General features: G+C 42.5%; 1 pseudogene; it reads left to right on the forward strand.

The window, feature by feature from the left end:
* Positions 1-9,158: 9,158 nt before the first annotated feature.
* LOC138674829 (olfactory receptor 6B9-like) lies at positions 9,159-10,093 on the forward strand (annotated as a pseudogene).
* The last annotated feature ends 4,304 nt before the right edge of the window (positions 10,094-14,397 follow it).

The following is a 14,397-nucleotide window of genomic DNA, read 5'->3' on the forward strand; positions in this document are numbered from 1 at the left end:
TCCTCTGACATCTACCCCCACAAGATTCACCCCATCCCAAAATTCTGCCTGTGGACCACTCAATATGAGAAGAGTGGTACCGTAGCAAAGGTATTCCTAACAGGACCTCATTCCCTCAGGAATGAAGAGCAGAGAAATAATCTCCTGATGAGATGGCGACATGGACAGAGTGAAATGGATGGTCTGTTGTGTTATCTGAGAAGGTAGTGTCGACACATTCACCACTCGTACGGTAACTGGTTGAGCTAGCATTACCAGATGAATTGTGTGACGTTCGGCGAAGGCTGAAGACATAAAATTGCCCTCCGCCCCAGAATCCACACAGTGCTCTACCGAGTGGGAGAATGAACCCATAGTAATTGTCCCCTTAAAGGACAATTTGGAGGCAAACATCGCCATGTCTACTGTACCTCCACCTGCTACCACTAGACGCTGACGTTTCCTCGACCGCTGGGAACATCTGGTGGCAAAATGTCCTGACTAGGGTTGAGCGACTTTTGTTTTTATAGGATCGGGTCGGATTTCACGAAACCCGACATTTTCAAAAGTCGGGTCGAGTGAAATCGGCCGATTCTATAAAAAAGTCGGGGTCGGGGTCGGCCGAAACACGAAACCCAATGCAGTACATTGGGTTTCTAATGGTTCCCAGGGTCTGAAGGAGAGGAAACTCTCCTTTAGGCCCTGCGATCCATATTAATTATACTCACCCTCGGACGCGCCCTGGTTGTAACCCGCAGCCTTCCTTCCTAAGTATCAGTGCTTGAAGGACCTTTCGATGACGTCATGGCTTCTGATTGGTCGCGTGAGCGGTCACATGGGCGTCACGCGACCAATCAGAAGCCGTGACGTCATCGAAAGGTCCTTCAAGCGCTGATTCTAAGGAAGGAAGGCTCCCGGTTACAACCAGGGCGCGTCCGAGGGTGAGTATAGCAATATTTTTTATTTTTATTCTTTATTTTACACTTAAATCTGAATTCCGATACCAATTCCCGATATCTTAAACATATCGGGAATCGGCATCGGAATTCCGATTCCAGATTCAGAAGATCGCCGACTTCATGGCCGACCCCACACAGGGGTCGGGTCGGGTTTCATGAAACCCGACTTTGCCAAAAGTCGGCGACTTCTGAAAATGGCCGACCCGTTTCGCTCAACCCTAGTCCTGACTGCAGGTAAACATGACAGACCTGGAGTGTACGAGCCGTTCAGGACTTAGATCTCACCCGTGACACCTCCATGGCCTCATGTGACTCAGGGACTAAGACCAGAGTTTCCAAAGGTTTGGCGAAGGTGCGAGCCAGCCGAAACCTCATGCCTACACTGGGCTCGATCTAACCTCCGCTCATAAATACGGAGGTCAATACGAGTGGACACAGCCATTAACTCCTCCAGTGTGGAGAGAATCTCTCTAGTGGCCAGAGCATCATTCACGTGGTCAGCCGGCCCCCTCCAAGATATTGGGATAAGGACTTTATATGACCACTCCAACTCAGATGCTAGGGTTCGGAAGTGGACGGCAAAAAGTGGACGGCATTGACAAGCCCTGAGTCAATGCAATCAGTTGGAGTGCCGTATCATGGGTGATTCGAGGTCCTAAAAGGACCTGTTTTAGAGTGCTAAGGAACAGCAGAGCACTCTGCACCACATGATTGCCACGCTTCCACAGCGGCGTAGCCCACTCCAATGCCCTGTCCGACAAGAGAGACATTATAATAAATCCCACCTTTGCCCGCTCTGTGGGGAAGCAAATGGCCAGAAGCTCGAGGTGTATAGAGCACTGGCTCACGAAACCCCGAAAAGATTTACCATCACCAGAAAAGGCGAGATAGAGTCAGAACAGGGGTGGCAGTGGACAAGGTTGCTGCAGTCATGCTAGCAGCCTGAACAGCAACTGCGGTAACATCCACAGCTGTGCGCTCGAGAGCCGCCAACCTACCCTCCAGTTGCTGGATGTACCGCAAGGATTGCTGTGTGTCCGCTATTTAGTATTCTGTTAAGGTTGGCAAAACGCACTGATTATATATATATATACAGTGGGGCAAAAAAGTATTTAGTCAGTCAGCAATAGTGCAAGTTCCACCACTTAAAAAGATGAGAGGCGTCTGTAATTTACATCATAGGTAGACCTCAACTATGGGAGACAAACTGAGAAAAAAAAATCCAGAAAATCACGTTGTCTGTTTTTTTAACATTTTATTTGCATATTATGGTGGAAAATAAGTATTTGGTCAGAAACAAACAATCAAGATTTCAGGCTCTCACAGACCTGTAACTTCTTCTTTAAGAGTCTCCTCTTTCTTCCACTCATTACCTGTAGTAATGGCACCTGTTTAAACTTGTTATCAGTATAAAAAGACACCTGTGCACACCCTCAAACAGTCTGACTCCAAACTCCACTATGGTGAAGACCAAAGAGCTGTCAAAGGACACCAGAAACAAAATTGTAGCCCTGCACCAGGCTGGGAAGACTGAATCTGCAATAGCCAACCAGCTTGGAGTGAAGAAATCAACAGTGGGAGCAATAATTAGAAAATTGAAGACATACAAGACCACTGATAATCTCCCTCGATCTGGGGCTCCACGCAAAATCCCACCCCATGGGGTCAGAATGATCACAAGAACGGTGAGCAAAAATCCCAGAACCACGCGGGGGGACCTAGTGAATGAACTGCAGAGAGCTGGGACCAATGTAACAAGGCCTACCATAAGTAACACACTACGCCACCATGGACTCAGATCCTGCAGTGCCAGACGTGTCCCACTGCTTAAGCCAGTACATGTCCGGGCCCGTCTGAAGTTTGCTAGAGAGCATTTGGATGATCCAGAGGAGTTTTGGGAGAATGTCCTATGGTCTGATGAAACCAAACTGGAACTGTTTGGTAGAAACACAACTTGTCGTGTTTGGAGGAAAAAGAATACTGAGTTGCATCCATCAAACACCATACCTACTGTAAAGCATGGTGGTGGAAACATCATGCTTTGGGGCTGTTTCTCTGCAAAGGGGCCAGGACGACTGATCCGGGTACATGAAAGAATGAATGGGGCCATGTATCGTGAGATTTTGAGTGCAAACCTCCTTCCATCAGCAAGGGCATTGAAGATGAAACGTGGCTGGGTCTTTCAACATGACAATGATCCAAAGCACACCGCCAGGGCAACGAAGGAGTGGCTTCGTAACAAGCATTTCAAGGTCCTGGAGTGGCCTAGCCAGTCTCCAGATCTCAACCCTATAGAAAACCTTTGGAGGGAGTTGAAAGTCCGTGTTGCCAAGCGAAAAGCCAAAAACATCACTGCTCTAGAGGAGATCTGCATGGAGGAATGGGCCAACATACCAACAACAGTGTGTGGCAATCTTGTGAAGACTTACAGAAAACGTTTGACCTCTGTCATTGCCAACAAAGGATATATTACAAAGTATTGAGATGAAATTTTGTTTCTGACCAAATACTTATTTTCCACCATAATATGCAAATAAAATGTTAAAAAAGCAGACAATGTGATTTTCTGGATTTTTTTTCTCAGTTTGTCTCCCATAGTTGAGGTCTACCTATGATGTAAATTACAGACGCATCTCATCTTTTTAAGTGGTGGAACTTGCACTATTCCTGACTGACTAAATACTTTTTTGCCCCACTGTATATATATATATTTATATATATATATATATATATATATATATTGAGTAGTAGGTGCATTCACAACCTGGGGTCCGCCGTGCAGGAGAGAACCTGCTGCTAGTAAAAGACAGTACAATATGGCGATATAAGTGAACCCAGTTACTTCACAGATTCGTTTGAGAAAGAGAATGCTGGGCCCTGCTAACCTCACAGAGGAACATCTACCTAATAGAGCAGAGATTGGTCATTCAGTCAGCATAGCACACACAAAACTCCTCACCAGAGGCGCTGGTATTCTATGGGCTTATTTCAGCGAAACCCTGAATCCACATACACAAACTCCTCACCGGAGGTGCCGGTATTCTAGGGGCTTATTTCAGCCAAACCCTGACCACATTGAAGCATGACCACACTGGTGCTGAGCTCATAACTTCAGTTAATACTAGCGCATGGCCGTGCAGCCATGCGAACCTTTTATAGCTGCAGCAACGTCAGGACCTTCCTAGAGGACCAATGGGAGCTGCTACAGTACCTGAGCAATTTCAGGACCTTCCTAGAGGACCAATGGGAGCTGTTGCAGTACCTGAGCATGTGACCCCCGACCTCCAATGAGAGGTCTTACCTGGGGCATGCTCAGAAGGGGAAAAGCAGGACTTAGTCCCTGAGACATCTGCTTGACACTGACCAGTAATGGCTACAATGGCTGAGCCTGGAAAGGCAGCAGTAATCATCCACACTGTATCAGGCTGAGCCAGATGCTGGGACTGACGTCTCCACTGAGCAGGGTCCACTGCGGCTGGAGAAGAATGGGAGACCACAGCGGAGATGGTTCGAGATTCCCCCTGTGCAGAGGTGGGAACTTGACAACTAACTTTTGGCCACATTATTTTTGATTTAAACAAACTTTCCAATCCTATGATACTGATGTTCAACTCTTATGACTTTTCTGCTAGACCCTATGCACCTTTTTATTATATAATATTTTAGATGAGAGAATTAAAAGATATTTTCTCAAATACTCTGAATAAGGCCGGGGTCACACTTATGAGAAACTCAAGTCTCTCGCATCAATACCCGGCACTGCCGCCGGCACTCAGGACCGGAGTGTGTGGCTGCATAGAAACACATGCAGCTGCACACTCCAGTCCCATGATCCTGCGGCAGTGCTGGGTACTAATGCTAGAGACTCGTGCGAGTCTCTCGCATCACACTCGCAAGTGTGACCCCGGACTAAGCAGCAATCTCTATGCTCTACTCTCAGAGACAAATCTGTACTTGACAAGAACTGCAAAGGTCATCTAAATTTGAAAAAAATATATATTTAACCACTCACTTTTCTTAATCGAGAATCCATACCTTTCCTATCTCATTATCTCAGATCCTAATGATCCCATGAGCATGGTCAGAACATGACTTTATTTTTATCTATTTCATACTATTAAAAATGTCTTAACATATTTTGGGGGGATCAATATCTATTACAAACATCCAGACATGGTCATGATGAATATATGCAATGATCATAATCTGTTTATTGAATTAAGTTTGTGGGTGTAACTTGAAAGAATTTGGAAAAGTTCAAGGGTAAGAGCACATTTCAAGGCGCGATGGACTGTGATTGCCCCATTCTCACACATGGATATGCTCTGATCTAAACCTTCCATTGTGGCTCTTGCTGCATGTTTAGGGTCATTGTCGTGCTGTAAGGTGAACCTACTTCCCAGTCTCAAGACTTTTGCAGCCTCTAACAGATTTTCCTCCATAATTGCCCTGTATTTATCTCCATCTTTCCATCTGACCATTTTTACTTAACTTTGCTAAATTTCTCCACAAATATTTCTTGTTGTTGTTACTATAAAACTTTATAAACAAACTAATGTATTCCCATATTTTAAAAGTAAAAATTTGTTATTCTGTTTATTAATACAAAAGAGACACGAGACAAAGGGAAGAGTAAATCTCTGAAGACTTCAGATCCTGTGTACCTGGCACTAGGGTTGAGCGACCTTTACTTTTATAGGATCGGGTCGGGTTTCACGAAACCCGACTTTCTCAAAAGTCGGGTCGAGTGAAATCGGCCGATCCTATAAAAAAGTCGGGGTCGGGGTCGGCCGAAACCCGAAACCCAATGCATTGCATTGGGTTACTATGGTTCCCAGGGTCTGAAGGAGAGGAATCTCTCCTTCAGGCCCTGCTATCCATATTTAAGTGTAAAAGAAAGAATTAAAATAAAAAATATTGCTATACTCACCCTCTGACGTGCCCTGGTACTAACCGGCAGTCTTCCTTCCTTAGAATCAGCGCTTGAAAGACCTTCGGTGACGTCACGGCTTGCGATTGGTCGTGCAACATCCCATGTGACCGCTCACGCGACCAATCACAAGCCGCGACGTCACCGAAGGTCCTTCAAGTGCTGATTCTTATGAAGGAAGGCTGCCGGAAAGAAGCAGGGCGCGTCCGAGGGTGAGTATATACCTATTAAGAATATACTCACCCTCGGACACGCCCTGCTTCTTTCCGGCAGCCTTCCTTCCTAAGAATCAGCGCTTGAAGGACCTTCAGTGACGTCGCGGCTTTTACACTTAAATATGGATTCCGATACCGATTTCCGATATTGCAAACATATCGGAACTCGGTATCGGAATTCCGATACCAGATTCAGAAGATCGCCGACCTCATGGCCGACCCCACACAGGGGTCGGGTCGGGTTTCATGAAACCCGACCTTGCCAAAAGTCGGCGACTTCTGAAAATGGACGACCCGTTTCGCTCAACCCTACCTGGCACCCTGCGTAATATTTAGTATATAAATAACTCTTATAGCCCACATTCATGTCTGACGGCCGCATAACACAACTGTGATGCTGTACAGCAGTTCAGCTGTTTCCCTCTGACACGATTCTTCACAAAAGGATTGAGATTAAGAAGCAAAAGTTAAAAAAATATCTGGTGTGACTATCCTATGAAAACCTTTACTAACAAATAGATGATCAAGTCTGGTTCCATTTTATCTAAAGGTGTCTGTAAATATTTTGTATTCCTATAGAAATAAGACAAACATTACAAATAATTTTGTTTAGGAATTTAACTTTGAAAAGGACCAACGTGATTACTAATTTTTATTTTACAAACGATGGAACAAAAACATATTTCTTACAAGGTATCTAAAATATTTCTCCAGTTTTTAACTTTTCGTCTGAGAGCAGCATTATCTAGATAAAGAGATCATCATTTCAGTTATGAATTATGTATTCACCTGTTTGATGCCGTTTTGATAAAAGAAGGTTTTTATCTCCTGCAGATTGACGAGTTCTTTGAATCCTATAATTATTTATAATATAAAACATATTCAAATCAGGACTGGAGAGTTTGGAACTTCATATCCAGGCGAAGTTTAACTCTTCATCTTTTATTTATATTACAGTTATACCTATTTAATACATTTATTTTGTTTCTTTGTATTATTATTATTATTTGTTTACTTTTTTTTTTAAAAATGCTGGGTTATTTATAGATTTATTATGCTTAAAAACTATACTTATAAAAAAAAGCAAAGGACAATGTATTTTAGAAGTCTGGCTCATTATTCAGTGAAAAATGGGAAGTTCTCTTTTATTTTATATATTACATTTCCAATTTACGTTTATTTAGGTCTAGCCTAATGATCTGGTGAATTTATTTAGTGAGTATCGAATGGTTTATTTTCCGTGCATTTTGTAAACTATTTATTTTTACTTACCGAATATACTCACGTATAAGCCAAGTTTTTCAGCACTTTTTTTTTTGCGCTGAAAACACCCTTCTCGGCTTATACATGAGTCACTGTCCCCGAAAGATGGCAGGGAAGGGGAGCGATGGAGCAGCGGGTCACAGGAGGCAGAAGCCTGTGGCTGTAGCTGTAGCTGCGCCCACTGCAAAAGAGAAATTAATATTCACTGTGCTTATTGTGTGCACAGATAAAGCCACAGCCGCCAGCTTCCAGCACTCATCCTACATACCTTCCCTGCACGCCCTCGCTGCATCTCGTTGGTTCCAGCATCAGCAGCTCTTCCTGTTGAGCGAACACATGGCCCTGCTCATTAAAGTCATGAATATTCACGCCTCTCCACTCCCAAAGGCATGGAGTGAATATTCATTGCCTTAATGAGCAGGGCCACGTGTTCGCTAAGCTAGAAGAGCTGCTGGCCCCTAAGTAGATGCAGCGAGGGCGCGCTGGAAAGGTAAGTGGGATTTTTTTTTATATGAACCATTCATACAAGGAAAGAGGATAAGGAGCAATACTTACAAGGTCAGTGACGGGGGAGCCATGCATACAAGGACAGGAAGGGGAACCATGCATACCAGGATAGGGATCAGGGGACAATGCATACCTGTTTTATACTCAAGTCAATACGTTATCACTAGTGTTGAGCATTCCGATACCGCAAGTATCGGGTATCGGCCGATACTTGCAGTATCGGAATTCCGATACCGAGATCCGATACTTTTGTGGTATCGGGTATCGGATCCATAGGGATGTGTAAAATAAAGAATTAAAATAAAAAATATTGATATATTCACCTCTCCGGCGGCCCCTGGACATCACGCTGGTAACCGGCAGCCTTCTTTGTTTAAAATGAGCGCCTTTAGGACCTGAGGAATGACGTCGCGGCTTCTGATTGGTCACGTGCCGCCCATGTGAGCACCACGCGTCCAATCAGAAGCCGCGACATCATTCTCATTCACTAAACTCCTAATTCGAGGAATTAAGGACCTGCGAATGACGTCGCGGCTTCTGATTGGTCGCGTGGCGGTCACATGAGCGGCACGCGACCAATCAGAAGCCGCGACGTCATTTGCAGGTCCTAAAGGCGCTCATTTTAAACAAAGAAGCCTGCCGGTTACCAGCGTGATGTCCAGGGGCCGCCGGAGAGGTGAATATATCAATATTTTTTATTTTAATTCTTTATTTTACACATCCCTATGGATCCCAGGGTCTGAAGGAGAGTTTCCTCTCCTTCAGACCCTGGGAACCATCAGGATACCTTCCGATACTTGGTGTCCCATTGACTTGTATTGGTATCGGATATCGGTATCGGCGATATCCGATATTTTTCGGGTATCGGCCGATACTATCCGATACCGATACTTTCAAGTATCGGACGGTATCGCTCAACACTAGTTATCACAGTTTTTCATGGCAAAATTAGGTGCCTCGGCTTATACTCGGGTCGAATTATACTCGAGTATATACAGCATATTTTTATAATTTGCTTTACAAGTTGAAAAATGCTTTTCTATTTCTCCTTTTCCCATCTAGCTGGGACTGTGCAGTCATTTGAAAGTGACAATTGTCACCATTGTGACATTTGCGGATTCCCTTCTGCTGGTGACATCAATAAACATGCTTCAATATACACTTTAAATGTATGCTGCCTTGGATTTAAGGCCAGGAGCAACAATAATAAATTTATTTTGTTTCAGAATTAAGGAATATCATGTGAATGTAGCGTAATTCTATTGTTTCTATTCATTCTTCTAGCATAATCACTATTTATTCTTCATGTTGGAGAACAATCTAACTGCAGTCACAGAGTTTTTCCTTTTAGGATTTCAAGTCAGTAAAAGTTTAAGAATTTCACTGTTTTGTTTTTTCTTTGTGATTTACTGCGGTACAATATTTGGAAATCTCCTGATCATCACCCTGGTGTCCACCAGCAAGAACCTCCACACTCCAATGTACTTCTTCATCTCACAACTGTCCGTCAGTGACATCTTAGTTATCACAGATATTGTCCCTAAGATGTTGCCTTTTCTTCTGAATAATGGGGGGAGCATTACTTTCACTAATTGCATCACTCAGTTTTATTTTTTATCTGGCTTGGAAACATTTGAATGTCTTCTCCTCACCGTGATGTCTTATGACAGATATGTGGCCATCTGTAATCCTCTCCGTTATACAGCTATCATGACCAGTGCATAATGTGTGATATAAACACATCATCTCTTGGGTTTTTGGATTCTCTATTGTCCTGTTTTGCATTGTTACAACAGCAAAACTAAACTTTTGTGGACCGAACGTTATTGACCATGTGTTCTGCGACATTGTCCCCCTTACTAGAACTTTCCTGTTCTGACACTTTCAATGTTCACTTGGAGATTTATATTCTTAGTATTCCAGTGGTAATCATTCCTAGTTCAATTATTGTAGCTTCTTACACCAACATAGTTTTCACAATCTTAAGGATCCCATCCAGTACCGGTAGGAAGAAAGCCTTCTCCACCTGCAGCTCCCACCTCACTGTGGTCTCCATATTCTACTGGACAATATTCAGTGTTTATGTTGTCCCAACAAAAGGCTCAACATTGAGCGCAAGTAAAATCCTAACCTTACTATATACTGTTCTTACACCCTTAATTAATCCTATTATCTACAGTCTGAGAAATAAATATATTATTAAAGCTGTGCAAGACGCAGTTCATAGATGCCCAGTCTAGAAAATTATCAACAACATTGTAGATATCCCTGAGGTTAGACCTGAAGATACTTCGACTGATTGCTGATCTTTGCTTTATCTTGTAGGCTTTTGATTTAAATTGTAAAGGTTAAATTATGAGTAGGGTTGAGCGAAACGGGTCGGCCAGATTCAGAAGTCGCCGACTTTTGGCAAAGTCGGGTTTCATGAAACCCGACCCCTGTGTGGGGTCGGCCATGAGGTCGGCGATCTTCTGATCTGGAATCGGAATTCCGATACCGAGTTCCGATATGTTTAAGATATCGGGAATCGGTATTGGAATTCATATTTAAGTGTAAAATAAAGAATAAAAATAAAAAAAATATTGATATACTCACCCTCGGACGCGCCCTGGTTCTGACCGGCAGCCTTCCTTCCTAAGAATGAGTGCCTGAAGGGCCTTCGATGACGTCGCAGCTTGTGATTGGTCGCGTGAGCGGTCACATGGGCGGTCACGCGACCAATCTCAAGCCACGACATCATCTAAGGTCCTTCAGGCGCTAATTCTTAGGAAGGAAGCGTCCGAGGGCGCGTCCGAGGGTGAGTATATGCCTATTAGGTATATACTCACCCTCGGACACACCCTGGTTCTAACCCGCAGCCTTCCTTCCTAAGAATCAGCGCCTGAAGGACCTTAGATGACGTCGCGGCTTGTGATTGGTCGCGTGATGCCCATGTGACCGCTCACGCGACCAATCACAAGCCGCGACGTCATCTAAGGTCCTTCAGGCGCTCAATCTTAGGAAGGAAGGCTGCCGGTGAGAACCAGGGCGCGTCCGAGGGTAAGTATATCAATATTTTTTATTTTGATTCTTTATTTTACACTTAAATATGGATCCCAGGGCCTGAAGTAGAGTTTCCTCTCCTTCAGACCCTGGGAACCATTAGAAACCCAATGCACTGCATTGCGTTTCGTGTTTCGGCCGACCCCGACCCCGACTTTTCTATAGGATCGCCCGATTTCACTCGACCCGACTTTTGAAAAAGTCGGGTTTCGTGAAACCCGACCCGATCCTATAAAAAGAAAAGTCGCTCAACCCTAATTATGAGTAGTACTTAACTAATTTCTATCATAATAAATAGAATGAAATACTAAGTCAGGCGATTTTATATGTTTCTTTGTTAAATATTCAAAATGAATGTATATGCCTATTAACTACAATGAAGTTTGACAACTTTTCCTATTCTCTGCAAAATGTGGGAAGTTCAAGCACATATTTGCCTATTATTTTGGTTTTCTATTCTTTAACGAAATATTCCAGATTTATCTTAACCAGATAACTAATTGTGACTTTCTGCAGACTATGTAAGCAGCGAGTTAGTAGTGAAAGCAGTACTCGTATATGTTTAGGTACTATGACAATGCAGCAAAACATATACATTCATCATGTCTTTACATTGAAGACATTTTCGAAAAGCTAAAATGTTTTCTAAGCCTATTGAGAAGAAAGAGATCTCTCTCGTTTCCTGAATTTGTAGTCTTGTAGTCTAACCAATTTCAACCATACAATTTATTGATGATGCTTCAGCCATCTTTCTTTCAGTAGTCCCAGATACCTCTGTCTGAAAACTCACCTGGTTAAAAGTGAGGAGATTTTCAATACAACAAATTATTGTGACATCATTAAAATACTTGCATGGGCATAGAAAAATTACCAACGCATTTCGAGTGTGGCTGACATTTGCAATTGCACATAGTTACAAAATGACAAATCGGCTTGTCATAAAAGCACATAAAGGCCAATAAATAGATGATATTACATATTGACATCTCCTGAAAAGCAAAGTATTAAACCTAGAATGGGATGTTGTGAACATCCATATCTCTGATAGTCAACCATGCAAAAAAAAAAAAAAACATGTTGTTACATGGCTGTCTATAAGAGAAATACATATCCACAACATCTCATTGCAAGATGAATACTTTGCTTTTAAGGTGTTGTAATGTTAACTAATTTAGTGTTTATGTGTTTTTGTGGGTTTTTTTTTTTGTCATTTTTAAACTTTATCTATGATTAAACGTTAATCAGACTCAAACGCATCAATTTTTCTATGACCCTGCTACTATTTTAATAAATTCACAATAAATAATTTTCCTCTTTTAATTCCAATTGCTGGATTGAAACCACACAAGCCTAATCCATGCACAGTGAAGTGTATTGCCCAGTGACCAGATTGAACTACATACATATATTAGATGGGGTGAGCTGTATCCACAAACTTTCTTATATTGTTACAGACATCACTTTATTGTTTATGATACCTTACAAAAATTCAAGGCTTTAGATGAGCCCATGTTAATAATTTCTTTGGTGGCCCACTTTTTAATGTAATGGAAGTGACATATGACAAGTACTGTCCTTTTTTTCTAAGGGGCATCTGGAAACTATTCAATTTGTCTCCCTTTTTAGTTATTTAACCCCTTCACCCATCAAGCCTTTTTCACCTTCATGACTTGGCCAAATTTCTCAATTATGACCAGTGTCATTTTATGTGGTAATAATTATTGAACACTTATTTCAATGGATCCCAGTGATTCTGAGAATGTTTTATGTGACATATTTTACTTCATTAGAGAAGAAAAATTTGTTAGAAACAATTTGCATTTATTTGTGAAAATATTGGAATTATGGCGAACATTTTGAAATTTTTGCATTTTTCAAGCTGTTAATTCACATGCGCTTAAACCAGAGAGTTAAATAAAAAATATAGTAAAAAAATAAAGTTTCCCATATCTCTACTTTTGATCTGCATCATTTTTGAAAAAAACTAAATTATTAGGAAATTAGCAGGGTTAAATTTGATCAGCAAACAAAATTTACAAAACCATGCGGTACGCGACTTTCGCGCCAAAGTCGCATTTCAATGACGCGAAAAGCACCATTTCTCAGCCAATGAAGGTAAACGCAGAGTGTGGGCAGCGTGATGACTTAGGTCCTGGTCCCCACCATCTTAGAGAAGGGCATTGCAGTGATTGGCTTGCTGTCTGCGGCGTCACAGGGGCTATAAAGGGGCGTTCCCGCCGACCACCATGTTACTGCTGCTGATCTGAGCATAGGGAGAGGTTGCTGCCGCTTCGTCAGAAGCAGGGATAGCGTTAGGCAGGGTCCATTAACCCCCAAACCGCTTGTGCTGTAGCGATTTCCACTGTCCAACACCACCTTTTGTTTGCAGGGACAGTGGAGGCTACATTTTTTTTCCTCAGCACTGTAGCTCATTGGGCTGCCCTAGAAGGCTCCCTGATAGCTGCATTGCTGTGTATACGCCGCTGTGCAAACCAACTGCTTTTTTCAAAGCACAAATCCTGTTGTTCCTTCCTTTCTGCACAGCTATCTTGTTTGTTTGTCCACACTTTTGATGTAATTTGTGCAGCAGTCCACTCCTTGTTATTGCTGCCTGCCATGCCTGGCTGAGATTACTGCAGGGAGATAGTAATTGTAGGACAGTCCCTGTTGTTTTTTTTTTCTTTTTTTTAATTCTCCCTGAAAAAAAATAAATAGTGGGAGATTAATCTTGTCATTTGTGCTTGAGTGCTAGTCGTGTGTGCCATCTCTCTACAATTGTGGGGCACAGAAAGCCTAGTGTCTATAATCCTTTTTTTTTTTTTAATTCTCCCTAATAAAAAAAAATAGTGGGAGATTAAGATTGGCATTTCTGCTAGAGTGCCAGTCCTGTGTGTGCCATCTCTCTCCAATTTTGGGGAACAGAAAGCCTAGTGTGTAATACTGGCCATGATATCTTGGCAATTCTCCCTAACCAAAAAAAGTAGTGGGAGATTAAGATTGGCATTTCTGCTAGAGTGCCAGTCCTGTGTGTGCCATCTCTCTCCAATTTGGGGGCACAGAAAGCCTAGTGTGTAATACTGGCCCTGATTTCTTGGCAATTCTCCCTAACCAAAAAAAGGAGTGGGAGATTAAGATTGGCATTTCTGCTAGAGTGCCAGTCCTGTGTGTGCCATCTCTCTCCAATTTTGGGGCACAGAAAGCCTAGTGTCTTTTTTTATTTTGGTTTTTAAATTCTCCCTGAAAAAAAAATAAATAGTGGGAAATTAATATTGGCCTTTGTGCTTCTGTGCCAGTCCTGTCTGTGCCATCTCTCTCAAATTGTGGGCCACAGAAAGCCTAGTGTCTGTTTTTTGGTTATTTCGGTTTTTAAATTCTTCCTGAAAAAAAAAAAATAATGGGAGATTAATATTGGCCATTGTGCTTCTGTGCCAGTCCTGTCTGTGCCATCTCTCTCAAATTGTGGGCCACAGAAAGCCTAGTGTCTGTTTTTTGTTATTTTGGT

Source organism: Ranitomeya imitator, chromosome 4, assembly GCF_032444005.1.
Source record: "Ranitomeya imitator isolate aRanImi1 chromosome 4, aRanImi1.pri, whole genome shotgun sequence".
In the NCBI taxonomy this organism is placed as follows: domain Eukaryota; kingdom Metazoa; phylum Chordata; class Amphibia; order Anura; family Dendrobatidae; genus Ranitomeya; species Ranitomeya imitator.